This window comes from Hirundo rustica, chromosome 1, assembly GCF_015227805.2.
Source record: "Hirundo rustica isolate bHirRus1 chromosome 1, bHirRus1.pri.v3, whole genome shotgun sequence".
Lineage (NCBI taxonomy): Eukaryota > Metazoa > Chordata > Aves > Passeriformes > Hirundinidae > Hirundo > Hirundo rustica.
Genome location: NC_053450.1, coordinates 151,442,763 through 151,461,500, shown reverse-complemented (window position 1 = coordinate 151,461,500; position 18,738 = coordinate 151,442,763).

The following is an 18,738-nucleotide window of genomic DNA, read 5'->3' as shown; positions in this document are numbered from 1 at the left end:
TCAGTATCAAATGCTCCTTTCAAAGAGAGAGAAAACAGGGAAAATAAAGGAGAAAAAGAAGGGGCTGTTGCTGAAAACCTGCCCTCTCCACTGATGGAGAAATGCTGTGCCAAAAGTGCAATGCAATATGTGTATTTTAATCCCCACAGAAGGAAAAAAGCAAAGCCACGACTTCCCATGTTCAGTAAGTAAGTGACCAACATAGAAATGCTCAAGTGCATTTCTACCCCCTGGAAAAGTTTTCTTTAATTAGGACAGACACAGTGCTCACTCAAAGCAACATCAATGTCCAGCACACAATTTGATTAACCCACTTCCTACAATCTTTGCTACTTGTTCAGATATTCCGGGGTGGGGTGGGGGGGGGGGGGGGGGGGGGGGGGGACAACAACAAAACCCCAAAAACAAACAAAACAAAACAAAACAAAAAAAAGAAAGGGGGGGAGGGGGAAGACTAAAATCCACTGTGTTTCAAACAGTTGGGATTTTTTTTTTCTTTCTATTATTTTTCCCCCAAAGAATGACAAATACCAGCGTGATGCTTTTTCAGTTTTCTGAGTCTGCAATACGTCGTCTCTAACTGGATTTTTCTCAGCGCTGGTCAGATCTGCACAGGGTCATCTGGGCAGGCAGCTGCAAGGGGATTTGGTTCAGGAGTGGAATGACTCAGGCTGCATCCCAGTATCACAAGCAGGACATGAAAGCATTGTGTCCTGGTATTTCCCTGAAGCTTTATTAGGTCATATTATTTAGAAAATGTACTGCATAAAACAATAATTATTTAAAAAAAAAAAAATTCCTGCAGTCTGTATTGCTCATGATAGATTAATTTGCAGGCCTATTTTGGCTATAATTATTTTGCATTTATTACTGCAGGTCCAATAAGGAGCAGAGGTGAACGCTGCCAAAAAAAAAAAAAAAAAAGGGCCGAATATTAACATCTTCATTTTACTACTGGGAGCTAAACATCAAAGGGACTAAGGGCCATGTAAAAAAAAAACAATTTAAGCTCAACATAAAGAGCCTGAAGAGTCCATTTAGTAGAAACCCAAGTCTGAAGGTGCTGTGAGCTTTTCACTTTTAGTTTTGTAGTATTTTCTGGGACCCAGGGTTGCCCCTGGACCCAGTCAGTTGGAAGTGGCCTAGGGTTTAGGTCATGATGAGCTCCTCAGCATCCAGAAATGAGCAATTCCTCTGACTAACTCCCCAGTGGGCTCCCACCCACTCAGTGCTCCAAGAACAGGGTCAGCCTGCCCACAAAACGGGGCACAGAACTCCCTTAAATCTTCCTGTGGCACAAAACTGAAAATCCCAGGAGGTGGGAAGTGGGTGTTTGGTTTGCTCCACAGCCTGATGACAACCTCAGCCCTCTCCATCCCACCAAAGTCCCTTCACAGCAGGTCAGCAGGCTGGTCTGGGGGGGACGCTGCTCATCCACCTTTTGAAATTGGGATGTTGCACATTAAACAAGTCAAGTGCACTTAGGTGCAAAGGAGAAAAGAGGTGGTGGCTCTTTGCCCTTTTCACCGGATCTTGAGGGACTTGTGGGAGAGCTTCATTTTAACAGGAGTTTTGGGATCTCTCCAGTTGTTTCACTCTCTAAAGATTAGGTGCTACTAGTACTTAGGTCGGAATACGGAGGATCCTTTATCAGAGCCCCAAACAGCTTCACTTCTTGTCCCAAGTCAGTTGTACATGAGGGACTGAAACTCACAGCTAATGTGGGTGGATTTCTGCAATTTTGAATCAGGAATTTTTCCTCCTTCACTTGTTGCCCACTAACATCCTTTTTCTGAGGCTCCATGGTAGCACTGGGCTAGTTGGGGCCGTTCTCTCACCTGGGACTTTCTTAGTAATATTTATGTAGCGGTTTACTTGTTGTTGAGGGAAGAGAAGCGAGGGTTTCCCCCAAAAGGCCTGAAGGAGAAGTTGGCCTGGGCACAGATCGGAGGGGTTGGTGTCATGGTCATGCCTGTCACACTGCAGGTCACAATGGGCGAGGTGAAAACCACCCAAGGTGGTGACACCAGCTGAGCTCTGCTGGAAGTGAGCAGGGCCAGTGGGAAAAATTGCAAGTGGCTTTACCACACCCTCTTTTCACCTTTGCAAGGAGCAGTTCAAAACCACCCCAGGAAAGCCAGGAGGGGAGCTGAATTTTTCTCTCATTCTCAAAATCTGAAATATTTATGTTTCTTTAATGCACACACGCAATTCAGGCTATGAGGATGTAATATCAAACACTTTGGGCCCAGATTTCATCCCAGCCGTGAACTTTTCATCCATGGTAGCTCTCCAGGAGTCACTCCAGATGGGCATCAGTGTAGCTAAAAGCAGGATCTGACCTTTCATCCTCTCCAATGAAATAAGAAAGGAACAAAGAGGGTTTAGATGCTGAAGAGATATTTTCTCACTCAGTTCTCTTACACCAATACAGAGGCTGAGGGATCATCTATAAAAGAATTTAATCATGTTTATTAGAACAACGTATGGTTTAGTGGGTGTCAGCTGGGAGCAGCTCCTCAACCAGGCCAACTACCACATGATAAATGAGCATAAACGAGTGAGATTGCCTGGTATTACCCATTGCAGGAGCCTGGAGCTCTTCAGCAGCTGTCCCTGCATTAAAACTGGAAAACCAGGAGCATGCAGCCTATGCATGTGGGAGAGCGTGTGCAGGAGGAAAGGTGAACCTGGCATCGCCTTCTCTGGGTATTTAAAGAGCTACAGTGACTCCAGAGTAGTTTCCCATGTGGACACACACATATGTTCACACTCCCACTTACTTCAGTGTCTCTGAAACGAGAGTATTTTCTTTTTTTTTCCTTTTGAGTCGGTTTCTCTTTAGTGGCATTTGAAATTGAACTGCAAGGAAGGGACCAGGATTCCAGAGAAATAGTCTGCTGCCCAAATGCTTCCTTTAGATGGCTGTATCCAGGCAGCATCATCCAAACTAGTCACCCCCACCTGACTAGCTGCTAAAGGCCAGCCCACTGAGGTCTCGAGCACAATTCATCTCCTCCTACAACAGATGACTAAAATATGGCAGGGGAACTGCACCCCAAAGTGCCCATTCCTCTCCACTGACCATAAGGGTGCGTTTGTGCAGATGATTCATAGCAAAAGTGCCCATGCAGGAAGAGAGGATGTGCAGACCCACAGGGTCTCTCAAAAGACCCTAAGGCATGGGCTCTGCCTTCCCTGCCCAGATGGGTTGTGTTGGTACCCACGTTAAAATCACAGAATCACAGACTGCCTTGGAAAGGACCTTAAAGGTCATCTTATTCCAACCCCCCTGCTGTGGGCAGCGATACCTTCCACTAGAGCAGGTTGCTCAAAGCCCTGTCCAACCTGGTCTTGAATGTGCCCTGTTGGAACAATAACTTCCATTATTTGGTCCTAAAGTACATGAAAGGCTTTACCAGTCTTATTCAGGGGTTTTGTGTTTACTTGCATCACTGCTGTACAACTTCCCAAGAAGACAAACTTTGCACAGGGTTCAGCATCCACAAAATCTTCCTCTTTCATTATTTTTTTTCTTTGAGGGACTTTCATTCTTTTTTCTTCGATAACAACCATTTTAAAACAGGGTTTGGATGAGTCAGAATCTGGAAGTTCCCCTCAGCCCATGTGCACATACAGCCAAAGAATTCACAATTCACACCAGCAACACCCGGAGATAAGATTACGCAGTGTGGGCGAGCATCTGTAATCCTCCACTCTGACCCACAAAGAGGGTATCTTTTATTACCCCATCTCGAGGCTTTCAGCTTCAATGGGCTGTGGTTTCTATATCCACAGGTTTCTGCCCTGGCTGTCTTGTAGCCAGGGACTGATGGGGCAGAGGTAAAATCTTGATGCCTTTTTACCAAGGCATGGAGTGATAGGACAAGGGGGAATGGCTATAAATGAAAAGAGAGTAGATTTAGATTAGATATTAGGAAAAAAATCTTTACTGTGAAGGGGGTGAGGCCCTGACACAGGTTGCCCAGGGAAACTGTGGCTGCCCCATCCCTGGAAGCGTCCAAGGCCAGGTTGGATGTGACTTGGAGCAACCTGGGACAGTGGAAGATGTCCCTGCCCGTGGCAGGGGGTGGGACTGGATGACCTTTAATGTCCCTTCCAATGCAAACCATTCCATGATTCCACATTCTTTTAAGGCTTCTCCCCTCAGGATGCATCTCTGCAGAGGGGGGGGGCATGGAGCAGCTCAGTTTCCAGGATCAGATATTTGCAGAAGAATAATTCAGCGGCATCTGAGAACTATTAAGTCAATATTTAGGTGGCAGCTTTTAAAAGAAGCTTTCTGAGTGCACCACGGACATTAAGAAAACCTCACTCCCTGTGCAGCTTAGTGAGAGTCCAGAGAGCAGCTCCAGAGCAGGCGAGGAGACAGCAGCCAGGACAGGGCCAAGCCTTCTGCCTCCTACCCCATGCTGCTAACCACAGAGCATCCCCTCCCCTTTGTCAGGGAGGCTAATCCTGTAATGTGACTCTTGAGCAACGCTTAGGAGCCTAAATAGAACTTCATTCCAAAATAGCTCGTATGAAAATGAAGATAAGGCTCAACAAGTTGTAACAGATGCCTGTTAATTAGTCACTGTAAGGCACTTTCAAATGTGAGCTGTGTTTGGTGCACCAACCATCCACAAAGACTGCTGTCCCCTCTCTTCTCCAGGCTGGAGTAAGGAGAAGGGATAAGCCTGGACACCCTCGTGTCCCTCAAACTCCCAGTCTAGCTGAAGCAAGGTGATCCCTGCTTGCTTTCTGACACTGGGCTCAGCCCAGCATTAAAAAGGCAGGAATTTGGGTTTCACACTTGCACATGAAACCCAGCATCAGACAGTTCTATGGGTGTAGGGCAACCTCGGGAAAAATCAGCCAGGACTTACGCTCCCTTACATAAGCACAGACAACATACACTGGTATAATTTTATTACTTTTGTCTTGATACTTGCATTATATCTCCATTTATATCTCATATTTCTGAACCCAGCAATAAACAGTTTCTCCCTCTTTCATAACCCTTAATGATACAGGTTCCTTTTTTCCCAACTCTTTCAGATTACCATTTAAATTAACTATATAAATCAGGCCCCGGCCTCTATTACACTGGAAAACAATTGGGTTCTGTTTAACTTAGGAATCTGCAGTGTTTATAGATAGACAACCCCGAAGGTAAGTTACTAAACTAGTTTCTAGTTGCATTGATCTGGTGCCAGAACACATAAATTATTAACTGAGAAGTAACTCCAGAAAGTGTTGTGTATTTAAGTTCATATTTGGTAGGGCTGGGGATACGTGGCTTGGCCATGAGTAGACACTAGAAATATTAATCACTTTCAAGTAGAATTCTATATTTTAATTGCTGAGAGGAGACTTTTTTTCTCTCAGTGTCTGAGTAAGAAACCTTTCCCTTGCTTAATTTAAGTTACTGCAGTGCAATCCGATGGGAAAACTCCCACTGATTTCCCTGGGCACTCCAGAGTGGAGTCCATGGGAGTTTGACCATTTACTTTGGTTGACCAGAGTGCTCAGATCCGCTCAGATCCGCCACCTAAATCTATCCCTCTTGAACTCTAGCTACTCAAAATTTAGTGTTCTGTCACTGGAGTGTTACGTGGAGAGTGAGATAATAGTGTTTTCCTCCCAAAACAACACGAGGCACTCAAAATACTTGACAGTGCCAAGGTCTGGGTGAAGAACACTCTTTTCTGCTTTTTCATGTTAACCAGGAGGCTGACCCGAGGTTAGCTGTCCTTCAAAGCATGGAGGGTCACAGAAAATTTTGAATTAATTCCATGGCTGCCTTTTTGGGGACTGAGACAAGTTTTTCTTGGAAATCAGGGGATGTCACTGGGGCACAGCACGTGGTCATCATGTTTGCTCTTTATCTTCCAATTCTCTTTAATTTCTGAGGCGTGGAACTTCGACGCTCTGGAGGTTAACAGGACAGCATGTGGCATCCCAGGGCTGCTCCGTGGGGCCAGCCTGACTGCAGAGGATGGGGCTGTGAGGAATGCAAGCTGTCTGCATGCCACTCAGCCCCTGCGTGCATTCAGCGCTAATTCCAACTTGCCTCTCCCGCCTCCTTGGAATAAATTCCTTCCCAGATGAACTGCACTGCGGAGAGAAGGGAGGTGACAACCTGAGCAGGTCTGGTCCCAGCTGGGAAAGTATCGCTCCACGCTTGGCCTCATCCTGGAAAAATCGGGGAAATTTAACTTAGTCTTCACAGCCTGGGGTGTCAACCCACTTTCCACACAATGGGGGGAAATCCAAGTGTGATGACTGTCACCAAAAAGAAATCGTCATGCAGGAACAGCCTGGAGCCATGAGGTGCCCCATCCCTCTTCTTGCAGAAGGTCCATCCCAGGGCAGCTCAGGGAACAGCAGGAGAAATATTTGCATGGGCAGCAAGTCAGAATTAAACAGCTACATCTTGTCTAGGCACCTATGTACAGCTGTGGGAGAAGGGTGTTCACCTTTTGTATAATCTTCACCCACGCCAGAAGAAAAGCACCTTTCTGGCTGTACAGGTGCCACAAATATTTTTGCAAAGCCCTGTGGTTTTCCGTGGTTCAGTGTAAACTTTAAACTCATTAGGACTTGGGATTTTTTCTGCTTCAAAACTGTGAGGGGATGAAAGATGAAACCCATTGTCTTTGTTTACACAGTACCCGAGATTCTGAGGTTCATCCTCACATCTGGATCCTCCTGCCTCTGGAGGCTTGGTGCTGTCATTGAGCAATGAGGAGGTGAGGTGTGGATTTCAAGCGGATTTAAGCACTTAAATGACTTTAAGCAAAAAGGATGAGCAGATTTGCAGGCTATCACCCAGGAAGTCCACAGAAATTCAAGTAAGGGAGCCCAGTTAGCTAAAGATGTGTCACAGCTCTCAGGCAAACTTTTCATCACCAACAGCAAGACTGGCAAATTTTGTGGAGCTGAGTGTTGAGGGAATCAGCTTTGGATACCCTGGTCATTTTATGTCCTTCTGCAGGGAGGCACAGTCTTCTGAGGTGTAGCATGGGGTTTAGAGATTAAAAAGATAAACGTTTTTCATGTATTAGGCATCTGCAGTTGCTAGAAATCGAAATTAAATTGGCCCTGCACATTTAAGAAATTCAAAGATTTGGCTTTGCAACTGTCAAAGGCCCACAAATTTAGCTTGATCTGGACATTTTTGTAATGTAATGGTGTGGGTGACATCTGGACTGAAGTACTGTGCCAGGGTTTTGTGTTTTAGTTCTATTCCTCAGCAGCGGTACCAGGGTAAGTTGGAAAGTATTTGGTTGCAGTTCAGAGTGTGTTGGTAGACACCCCCTTTGTGACCTTCTGCAAGTCACTTTATCCCTCTGCAGAAGTTCTCACTAACAAAACAAGGGGGGGAAAGCCTTTCCCTGCACCAGGAACAGCTTCTGAAGATGCTGTCAGGGTGTGAGAAGTTTAGAGGCCACCGAGATGGGGAATGGTCCAAGTGTTAAGGTCCACTTGCTGTGGCTGAGGTGGAGCTGCAGAGATTGAGGCAGCCCTGAAGCTGAAGACAAAACTGAGACAGAAAACCTGAATATTGTGACATTTTCAGTATTGATCCTACAGTTTGCCTCGCTGAAGTGCAGCAGCAGAATTGTGCTATATCCAGAGAGCTTTTGAGGTAGTGAGCAGCGATCTCCAGAGATAAGGGGCAAGGCAAACACTCTGCTCTGTGAACTACCTCTGCAGACAACTACTCTCTGCCTCATAAGCTATTAATTACCAGATGTTAGAATTTATTTATTTTTCCTAAAAAGAATTCTGACAGCATAGAGTCTTAAAAAAAAAAAAAAAAAAAAAAAAAAACCAACAACAAAAAAACCACGACTTGTTTAAAAATTCTTCTTCTCCCTCCAGTTTTCTAAATGCTGCTGGGTTGCTGAGCTGTGAAATATGATGTCTTTTTAAGAGTTCCAAGATTTTTGCCCAGAAGGAAGAAAATACTGTTCAGGTTTGTCTCTTGAGGATTTAATGATCACATCATAAATTTCTCTGGAGAAGTGAAATAGCAGTCCATGGGTAATATCCCATCTAACACTGTTTTCCCCTCTTTTCTTCCTCAAAGGCCCACCCTCTCTCTTCAGACCTCTGGGATCTTCTGCATAATGGGAGGATGCAGAGACACAGGGTGATGTGCCCTTCACAAACCAATTTGACACACTCAAATATTGTTCCTGCTCCAGCTTAAATCTTCCTGCTTGATCTAAACCACTCCATGCCCCAAAAAGAACACTGTTCAGTGTCCTCAAAAGCCAGGGCAACTGAAATATGGCAATTTTTCTATAGAGCTGGTGTATGATAGTCCAAACATCTGTGCTCCCACATCCCAGCACGTTTCAGAGGGATTCATCTTTTACTGGAAGGACACAGATACTGGAGAAAAATGATTTCCATTTTCTCCATCATCTCTGCAAGGCATGTGAAACCAGCCTGACTTTTTGCTCAGAAAAGCCTACATGAAAACCTGTGAAAGAATGAGACAAAGGGGCAAAAAGCTGTTATTCTTTCAAACATCAGCCACCAGCCATGGAATCAGAGACTCACAGAATATCCTGAGATGGAAGGAATCCACAAAGATTGTTGAGTCCAACTCCTGGCCCTGCACAGGGCAGCTCTAAGAGTCCCATAATCTGATTTCAGCCACTCAGCTTCATTCTTGGACACAGGCAGAGCAACAACAATCCTTTTTGGATGCTGTGGTGTTTGTTTTGTTTTGTTTTGTTTTGTTTTGTTTTGTTTTGTTTTGTTTTGTTTTGTTTTTCAGAGTCACATGTAGAACAAAGGGATAATCCATCTTTGGGGTAGAAACACTCATCAGGCTATGGCCAAAATCAGTGTTTTAATGTTGTCCTCCACACTTTTTCCATCTAAACACTTCTTACCATCTTTAAGCTTAGAGCTTCTAGTTCTGTTGTTGGCTTTTCTGGGAGCCATGTGTCTTTACCCACCCTGCACCCAATTTTTATCATAAATACTACAAAATAAGGAGGAAGGACTTATTATTCACAAGAACATTGGTACCCTTGGGCTGAGGTCTCTCCCAGCCTCAGGATTTATGCAATTTATTATTTCCTAACCACCAGCAGCTTGTGACTCTCAGCCCTTTGTTTCCCAGGCACCTTCAATGAAAAAATGCACAAGACTCCCTTGTTATCTGGTTCCTGCCTTGCAGCACAAATCAGATCTCAAGCTATGCCCTGATTTATCCCACAGTATTTTTAGGTCACATCTTACTCTATTTGTTCATCTTTTTTCTGGACAGGGGTTATTTCCATGTGTGAACAGGCTGACCTGGCCACTCAGCTGCATTAGAGAACACCATGGAGAAGGTGAAAATGGCATGAATGTTTGAAACCCTGGTCTGAGATGGATGGAAACCCCTCCAGTCCAAATCACCAGTGCTGGTGTGTGGTTTGGGGGAGGAAAATGGCTGGATCTAAAGTAGGGGGAACCCCTGCCCTGCCCTCACACCCACTCAGTGCTGAGCTTCAATTTGGAAGGCAGATGATGTGTGGGTTTAATATCTTTGGGCAGATCTCTTCTTTGTGCTCCAGGTTTCCTGCTGCCTTGATGGCCACGGATGCCACAGGTTGTGGGCATGGGCAGGAGAGGTGGTGGTTCCCTAAACAACCTTCTCACTGGGGCTTAGGATGGGTCTTCCCCTCTTTCAAGCCCTTGGGGGTTGGGTTTCCTTCCCCTTCCCACGAGTCAGCACTACCTGATCACAAAATAAATATTGTACAATATTCCTTTGGAAAACACAGAGCATCGGTGCTGCATCCCACTCTCACTCCTCTGAATAACCCATTTCTGCACAGGGGCACACTGACCTTGAAGGACTTGTTGAATATCAGGGAGGGACACCAAGCCTTGGATTTTGTCTCCTGACCTCTGGCTCTGAGCACACCTTAACACAAAAAAACCAAAAGACGCTTTACAGAGCACCTGGAGATGGGCCTAAGCCACAGATTCAAATGTGAATGAAGACAGAAGGTGTTTGGCTCCAGGGTTTTGGTTCTAGTCCTTAAATAAGCAATTTAATTTACAGCATGCCTGGCTCAGGGGAGCCTGTAAGAAAGAATGGAAATCCTCCACCAGAAGTTATGGGTTTCATTTGGAAGTCTGTGCAGGAGAGTCCTACAGCCTCTGTTTGGCTCAATGTTATGAAAACATTGGGCCAAATCATCAGCCTTGTCATTTAAACCACTGCTGCAACACACTTTCACTTGACATTGGCACACAGCATCTCCACACACCTACATAACTGTTTTATAAAACGCTCAGCCTGGCAGGATGCAATCCCAAAGGATAAATTAATAATAAGCCACATATACGGACACGAAATACTCAGAATTGCGTAACAGTTCCAGAGATGAACAATCCATATCATGTTGGAAAAAACTACTCTGTTTCAGATCCCCTGTCAATGGGCACATTCCTACTTTGTTCTGCCAATATTTGCTGGATTTAGCGTGGCACAGATAAGATGTGACTCATGATAAAACAGGCAAACCCTGCCCAAACTAGAAGCATCCCATTTAGTGTGTTGAAAAGGCACCAAATTAGCTATTTCCTCAACATTTGCATCTTTTTTTTTGTTTGTTTTTTTTGCATGAAACACGCTCCAGGGTGTATTCCCTCTCATAATCTTCTGATTTATTAATCTTCATGGCATGGGCGTAATTATTTTCATGGTTCTGCCATGGTTCCTACAGGCAATGAGCATCACCACGTCTAAACAATTATATCACCCTCTTCTTCTTCTTCTCTTGTTTCCTCTGCAGCCTCCCAAAGACAGTGCTCTCCTTCTTTTGGCAAAGCCTGATTTCCTCCTTTCTGCTCCCAACCCACCTGAAAGGAAAGGGATTAGGATGGAGACAGCTGTGCAGGCTGCAAGTCTGGCTGTGTGGTGTGGAGAGACAGGATGGCTGCAAAATCCTCACAAAGTGGAGGCTCCTTCCAGCCAGGGCTTCTACTTGGCACCCTCCAGACACAAGAGTGGAAAGGCAGGAACAGCCAAAAGCAGCTCCAGGCTCCTCTGCCAGGGCAAGGGAGGTGAGTGTAGGAGGCCTGGAGAGAGACAAGGCTCTACCCAAGGGGTTCAGAATCAGCAGAGCCTTTCTGCACAGGGAGTTTTTGGTGTTGCCAGGAGAAAAAAGCCCCACACCCCCATGACCTCACACTGTGCACATTTTCCTGATTGCACCCTGCAGGCTTCTTTCTTCAGGTGTCCCTGGCTGAGGTGCTGGGAGCTGAAGTGATCTCCTCAGGAACTACCTGAGGGGCAGGGACACAGGCGAGGTCCCCTCACTCTTCACTTACCTGACTACATGGAGGTGTCCTCCCCCTTCTGCTGGACTGGCCTTTCAGCCTGGACACCACAAAGCTGGCACGGTCTCCAGATGGTCTTCATCAACCAACTTCAGCCCTGTTCTTTGTTGATTTTATGACATTTTCTGTCCTGGGGCAGAGCCATGGGTTTGACTCAAGGTGGGTGTCAGGTCCCCTGTGTTTCTCCAGCACTTGGGGATGAGTCTTGTACAAACATTTCTACCTATCAATGCCTGCTTGGAGAAGCCAGTCCATGCCTGCTTGCAAGCAGATTGTTTCAGAGCCCTGTTTTGTGAATGTCTCCTGCCTGGAGCTGCTGGACAAGGGAAAACAAGGGACCAAGCTCACTTGGGCTCCTTGTGCTTGGTCCTAAATAGAAATCAGACCAAGAAATGAATGCACAGTGATGTGTGTGCCTAGAACCCCCCAAAATCACACACTTTGAGTGATCAGAGCTCTCTTTACCACTGAGAAAAAAAAAAAAATCTCACATTGGCCAAAAGCCGAGTGGCAGTGTTGGCAGGCGTTTGCTGCCGATGCCAAACGAGCCGGTTTCCTGGCTGGCAATAACCAGCTGCATTCCCATCCAGAAAGCCAAACTTGCACCCAAGAATCAGAGCAGGCATGCAGGCAGCAAAGCAGAGTACTGTGATCCCACTTAGCACAAGGCAAACCCAAGTTATTCTAGCGGATTTCTTCCAAGCTCCTGCCAATAAAACTAAAATCATAATCTGGCCTGCAGTCATTGCTTGGTTCCAGGGACATGGAAATATTTTCTGCTTGCTGCTGGGTGAGCTCTCCTGACTGTGCCTGTCATTGGGATTTTTTTATTTTTTTTTTTGCCCCTCACAGCAGTGCTCAGGAGAAGATTGCAGACATAACAGAGAAAAGGAACTAGAGCCGTTACAAATAAAAGCAACCAAAAAACAAAAGCTGTCTCCTCTCTGCGATTTTTATCACAGGCAGACAGCAAACCCACACAGCTGGGTGCTGGTGTCTGCCCAGCCTGGGAAGAGGAGGGAAGGGCTGCTCTGGGCGAGGTGCCTACCTGTGCTGGCTGTCGAGGGGAGCAGGGCAGCCAGGGCAGGAGAGCGTGGGCTGCAGCAGAGCATGGCAGGCAGCAGCCCCCCGAGAGCTCCTGCGGTGGCTGCTGACACTGCTCCCAGCCAACCCTGCTCACTCCTGTGCCAGCTGGATGAAGCCACCCCCGGGACCCAGGGGATGGAGCTGTGTTGTCGAGGCTGCTCGGTGGGGAGCACGGTGGGAGGTGTGTGCTCCTTGCCTGGCCTGCAAAGCTCTGCTGACCCTGTGGACACTTCCCTTCAGAAAGAGAGGTGATGGCCTCAAACTGCCCCAGGGGAGGCTCAAGTAGAACATCAGGAAGCATTTGAATGGGCTGCCTGAGGAAGTGGTGGATTCAACACCCCTGGAAGGGTGCAAGAAATGAATGGACGTGGCACTGGGTGCTATGGCTTAGTTTGGCCAAAGGTTTGACTCAGTGATGTCAGAGGTCTTTTCCAACTTCAGTGATTCTCTAATTCTGCAGTGTTTGAGTGCATGGGGTGTCTGATCCCAGCATCTTCATTCCTTGAACTGTCTTTTCTATTACATCTCCGAGTGCTGTGCCTTCACAGTGCCAAGGCAGGGGAATTAAGTGCAGGTAAAACCTGTCCTGAGGGTTTCCCATCAGCATTCAGCCCTGGCCATGCTCAAATCACACCAAGGCTGGCTGACACTGATGCTGAGGGATCCAAGCCCTTCTTTGTACCTCTCTGAGCTAGAGGGGTCGGGCTCAGACCCAGTTCAGACTCCAGGATTAAAGCTGGCTCTGCTTCACCTTGTGGCAGGCTGTTCCCTCTCCTCCTGGGACCTGACTGTCCTATTAGTGACAAATGTCCTCACTGTCATCGGTGCCAGGCAAATCTGCCCTTGGGCACCATTTGGGCAGGTGGTTCCAGGGCCACCTACTCCAGAGGTTTTCTCCTGGTAATTTTGGTGGGACAGTGTGTACTCAGACAGGTCAGGTAGCTGTAGGGCTGTCCCTAAAGCCTGTCTAAGAGCAATGGCTTGCACCTGGGCTGGGATTCTTAACAGGGAAATGAGTTTCCATGACATTAGCCAACAAACCTAGAGCAAATTGCATCCCCTCGTGCTAGACATCTTCTGCTTCAGGCTGAAGGAAACCTCTGAGGGCAAACGCAGAGGAGGACACAGAGCGATAGTCAACTCTGCAACGTGCTGGTCTAGAGAGGGATGAGGAATAATCCCATGTATAAGTGACCCCAGTGCCCCCAGTACTGTCCCTGTGTGACTTTGCTGAGACAGGAGACCGAGGGTCTCTCAACAGCAGCAGCTCAACACAATTCGCAGAGCAGGGAAGGAGTTGTGAAAGAGTTTGGGAAGAACAAAAACCCAGTTGGAAATTTTACGACCAATATTTATGACGCAGAGCCAAAGGCTCTCGCCAGGATTTGGTAAGACAAAGTCCTGTAGTCTCCCTCATGAGAGCACTGGGGACCTCAGCTGGTTCCTCTCCCAAAGCATGACGCCAGGCGTCTTGCACGATTCCCAATTTCCACATGCCTTTGCTCATGTTTGCAGGCTTTTGAGAGTTGCAAAATTTCCCCTTCCACCGTCAGCCCAAGGAGGGTGGACACTAGCACTGTTCCCAGCCCCAGGGTCAAATTGCTCAGCCTTTGAAGATATTTCCTTGGAGTCCTTGAGCCTGAGTTTCTTTGCCTCTTTGAAGTTTCCCCTTGATGTTAGTGCATCTCTGGGTGACTCAGTTCCCTCCCTCTCCAAGTGAGATCAGATCTTGTTTGCCAGCTTTGTCTTGTATCCCCCTGCTCAGATATGTGGTCTTGGGCCACTGAGTCCAAGGGCTCTGAATTTACGGTGGACTCTGCGTGCCCCAGCATCATCTTATTGCTTCTTGTTGGTAGCACATTTCCCTGGTACAGGGATCTTGGAGGCAACCCTGCTTTCCAGAGGTGAAATTCTACAGCCCAGCCTCAGAGGTCCCAGGACTCCCACCAACCATGGAAACCCTCATTTGCTCCCAGTTTTGCTGTGTGGGACTGAAATGAGGATGAGAGAGCCAAAACACCTCTCTTAGAGCCATGAGGAAAACCCCTTTGACCTTTTTATTCCTCCTTCAGGAATGACTCCTTTGCTCACTTCTTTCCTGGAGAACTTTTTCAGCTGTGGTTGTCTCCTGAGGGGTGTTGTGGTCACCTTCATCAGCAGGAATCAGCCTTGAGCTCTTCATACTGCCCAAGGCTGGCATGAGCTGCACGTTGGGTTCTGATGTCCACCCTGCAGCCACAGTGAGCATGCAGAGCTCACAGCTACACAGAGCCAGGGTGGAGGGGAGCTGCCCTTATCTGACATCCATTGATTTAGGCCTTTAACCTGGGAAGGAATTTGCTGCAGGTCACAGGAAGCCAGTGGATAATTCCACAATCCTCATCGTGTCCTTTTGCAGCATCAGCCTCTCAGGAATGCTTTTCAGCAATGCAGATATTTGTGCACTTCTGGACAGGGAAATCAGACCCTCAGCTCAGTCTCCTTACACCCACTGACCCCTGAAACCTGGAATAATTTTTGGAAAAAGCAAGGATTAAAACTCTAACAGCCAGAGGGAAGAAAGCAGAGCCCATCCCTAGCTCTGCTGGCACTGCTGGAATCAAGCGCCATGGAGTGAGAAGGATGAGATGGGGAAACCCAAGATAAACAGGCTCATTTTAGTGCTGGTATCCCAAGCCAGCAGTGACTCTGCTCCCACATGAGAGTAACCCTCCCTGAGCTGGGGAGCTGGATTGCTTGTGGAGCTGCAACAAAGGATTCAAACGTGTTTCCTCTTGGAACAGGATGAAGCGAACCGTCCGCAACCCCATCCAGCGGGCAGGTTGTCGTCCCCCCTCTCCCTGCCTCCCTCCAGAGAAGCAGCTCTGCTTCTCATCCACATCCACCCTCCCCTTTGAAAGCCAAGCTTCCTGCTCTGGGTTATTTCTGACCTCCAGAGCCAGGCTGCCAAGCACTCAAGGATGAGCTGGCCAAGGGGGGCTGGTGGGGCAGGGCAAGGACCTGGGGTGCTGTGGGGGTCATTGAAACAACTTTTCTCATTGAAACAAGGCAAGATCACAGAATCATAGGATGGTTTGGGTAGGAAGGGACTTTGAAGATTGTCTGTTTCCAGCTCTCAAAGTGCTTTCCCGCTCAGCCTTGTCCAAGCAGGCAAAGTTCTCCCACCCCTGTCCCAAGGCAAACAAGGAATTGCCATTTTTTGGCCCCCATTTTCAGATGTTCTGGTGTTTCTGCATGTGCATTTATTCCCTCCTATTCACACGGATGTATAACCAGGCAGCAGCTGTAATGTAATACCAGAGTCCTGTATATAACTCTGAAAACACCACTGGAGCAGCCCTATTATCGTGAGACCAATCTGAGCAGGAAATATTATCATTACCAGGGGGCATTATTTTTTCCAATCACACTTCATATCAGTTGTCATCAAACCCTGTGTTTTATATAGTGTTACAATAGCCACAGTTGCCATGAATTGTCTCTGGATGGACTGTAAGTATTAAAAACAAAATAAGAAGCATATGTTGGAATGTCTGAAACCAGCAGACAAAACTCAAGGCTTTGACGACGTTACGGGTTTTTTGGAAGGAGCCAGATTTTAGCAATAACATTCCACTTTTGTGAGTCTACCCACCAGCATCTAACCTGCCCTATAACATCTCACTCAAGTTTACAATTTCCTTCGCCTCCTGTTCCTCTCTAATGTAAACTCTCTGGCTTTTCTCGAACGTGTGGCTTGGAAGAGGAATAGCTCCAGCCTCCCAGGTGCCAACTGGAAATCTCCCTTCGCAGTGGACAAGCAAGAAAAAAAATGTACAATCTAAGGAAAGTGCTCATCCATAGCTCATTTTGCACCCCCCTGCTCCTGTTCTAGCGGTAGCAAAATGTCAGAGGCATGATGCACACATTCCTTTGAAGCCACTCCATCGCCTGATGATCCATTTTGCTTACGAAAGGAATGTACGCTCAGTGCTGTGATTTTTGTTGGAAGACCTCAGCAGCAATGGAATAACTGCAAGGAACACTGCCAGGTTTCCCCCCCTTCCCTGCGCATTCCAAAACATCCATCCAACAAGCAATAAATAGCAAAAAAATATTAATTACCCAAAGGAAGAATTCTCTCCTGAACAAATATTGGCTTTGTGACAAGAAGGAGCTTGTGAAATGTGTGTTTGCCTACCAAGCCCACTCAGTCTATTTCTGATTCCCAAAGAACATAATGACCTGTGTGCCAGATTTTATTTGGGCTTTTTTTTTTTTTTTTTTTTTTTTGCATGGCCAGCAAGAACTGTAACAAACATTCAGGAAGGAAAACACTCTGTTGTTGCTTCTGGTCTTATGGTGGGTTTGGTTCTGTGCTTTTAACTGCGCTTCATTTCTGGAGCTGTACAGAAAAAAGACCAAAACACCCTGTTATTCTTTTTTAACTTATTCACCAGTTCTCCTAGCTTTTTCCAAATTAATTTACTGCTTAAAAGTGTCCTGTAAATGAGCTTGGGAGAAGTCAGTTTTGAGCTATTATATACCACACACAAATACAGAAGTACATGCATACTTATACACACACACACACATATATATATGTATATTCACAGATACATGAGTAGGGGCTTGATCCTGGGATCACGTGGGTTAGTTAAAAAAAAGTATGAATATATAAAAGCCTACAATCCAGACTCCAAAGCAAAAATTAGGGTCTCCATCCTGTGCAAAGTGCTGTGCACGAGGATCAGTCTGTGAAGAACACATTGCAAGTGAAGGTGAGTAGCTGATTTTTTTGATTCTGGGGCAAACACCACCCACCCTCATCCCTGCCAGTCGGCCTGCAGGAGCTCAGCTCTTGGAGTTACTGCAAAGCAGGAGCCGTGCTGAGCATGAGAGTGGCTGAACTAGGCCAGAGAAAAGGTCCAGCCTGCCTAGAACCTGGCCCAGCCAAGATGAGACGCTATGGAGGGGTGTAAAATGCTCCCCCAGGGTCTCCCCCAGCCTTCTCAGCCTTTCTCAGCCCAGGGGCTGCCTGAGCTGGATGTGAGATTTCTGTGTTTAATGACACTTTGCCTTCGACTTCTCCAATCTTCCTTGAACCTGCAAGCTGAGAAGTTTCCTGCAGACTGGGAGGGAAAGAGAACTGGGAAAAGGGGACATTTCTTCTCCTACTTCGGCTTGCCTGGATGTAACCCTCTTCTGCCAAAAGGAGTGTAGGTCACCCTGCTGCAGGACTCCCGTGGTATTTCCCCAGCAGGTCCCACAACCTCCACAGGCTAATTCCCTCTGTAGCAGGCTCAGATCTTTTGGTCTAACAGGAGCTAAAAAAACCATGTTGGCATTTGCTCCTTGCCTCACATGTTTTGGGGCCATTCTTTTGGGAAAGCAAACAAACAAGCACACAAAAACCATCACTTGGACAGGCACTTGGAGGAAACCAGGAGGGAGTTCAGGTCTGTGTGGCCCCGGAGCTTGGTAACCACAGTCCCAGGACATGGAATGCCAGTGCTCTCCTGCAGAACAGCACGGCAGTGACATTTGGAGTTTAAATAAAATTACGGCAGCCTTCCTGAAAGCAAAGCCTGCTTCAAAACACTCAGAGGAGACCACCCAGAGAAGACATGCCTGGAGTTCCCCACGAGCAAATCTCTTACATCCTAAGCTATCCCTCATCTAAGTTGCCCAAGGCAGGACAAGATCCATTCATAGGTTGTGCCCTTCCCTGCTGCGGGGAGCCGGTTTTATTGTAAAGGCAGTCAGCAGTTAGGAGCAGTTACATAGAATTATTTATCCACATAGGGATCTTTTCACGAACAGAATAGTAAATCTTTTCATTCAACAATTTTAAGACAAAAGCTATTTGTTAATGTGACATTTTTCAGCTGTATCAGTGCAAACATCCATCCATTTAGTTTTTCACACACAGAAAACTTCTTTCTTGCTGTTTGCAAGAAAAAAAAAGAGAGGGAGGGTGAATGAAAACTGAACGTATTTTGGTTGTTGTTGTTGTTGCTGTTGTTGTTTTGGGTATGTTTTGCCAGAAAATATTTAAAAAGTCAAAATAAGACAATGCTGTGAGTCTTTAATTTAGGGGAAAGGTCATTTTTTAACCATCTAAAATCTCTTGATTCAATAAGTGTTGCCCAGATCCAGTGTCATGCTTTGCTAATCAGATTTCAGGAGGCATTCAGCACAGTAAATCATGCTGCCATGTCTTATCAGCCAAACTAAACATTGTGGTCCCACCATGAGGAATATCACAACTGGAACACTCTCCACAGCTGGCTCTTGTAGGGCCCTGAG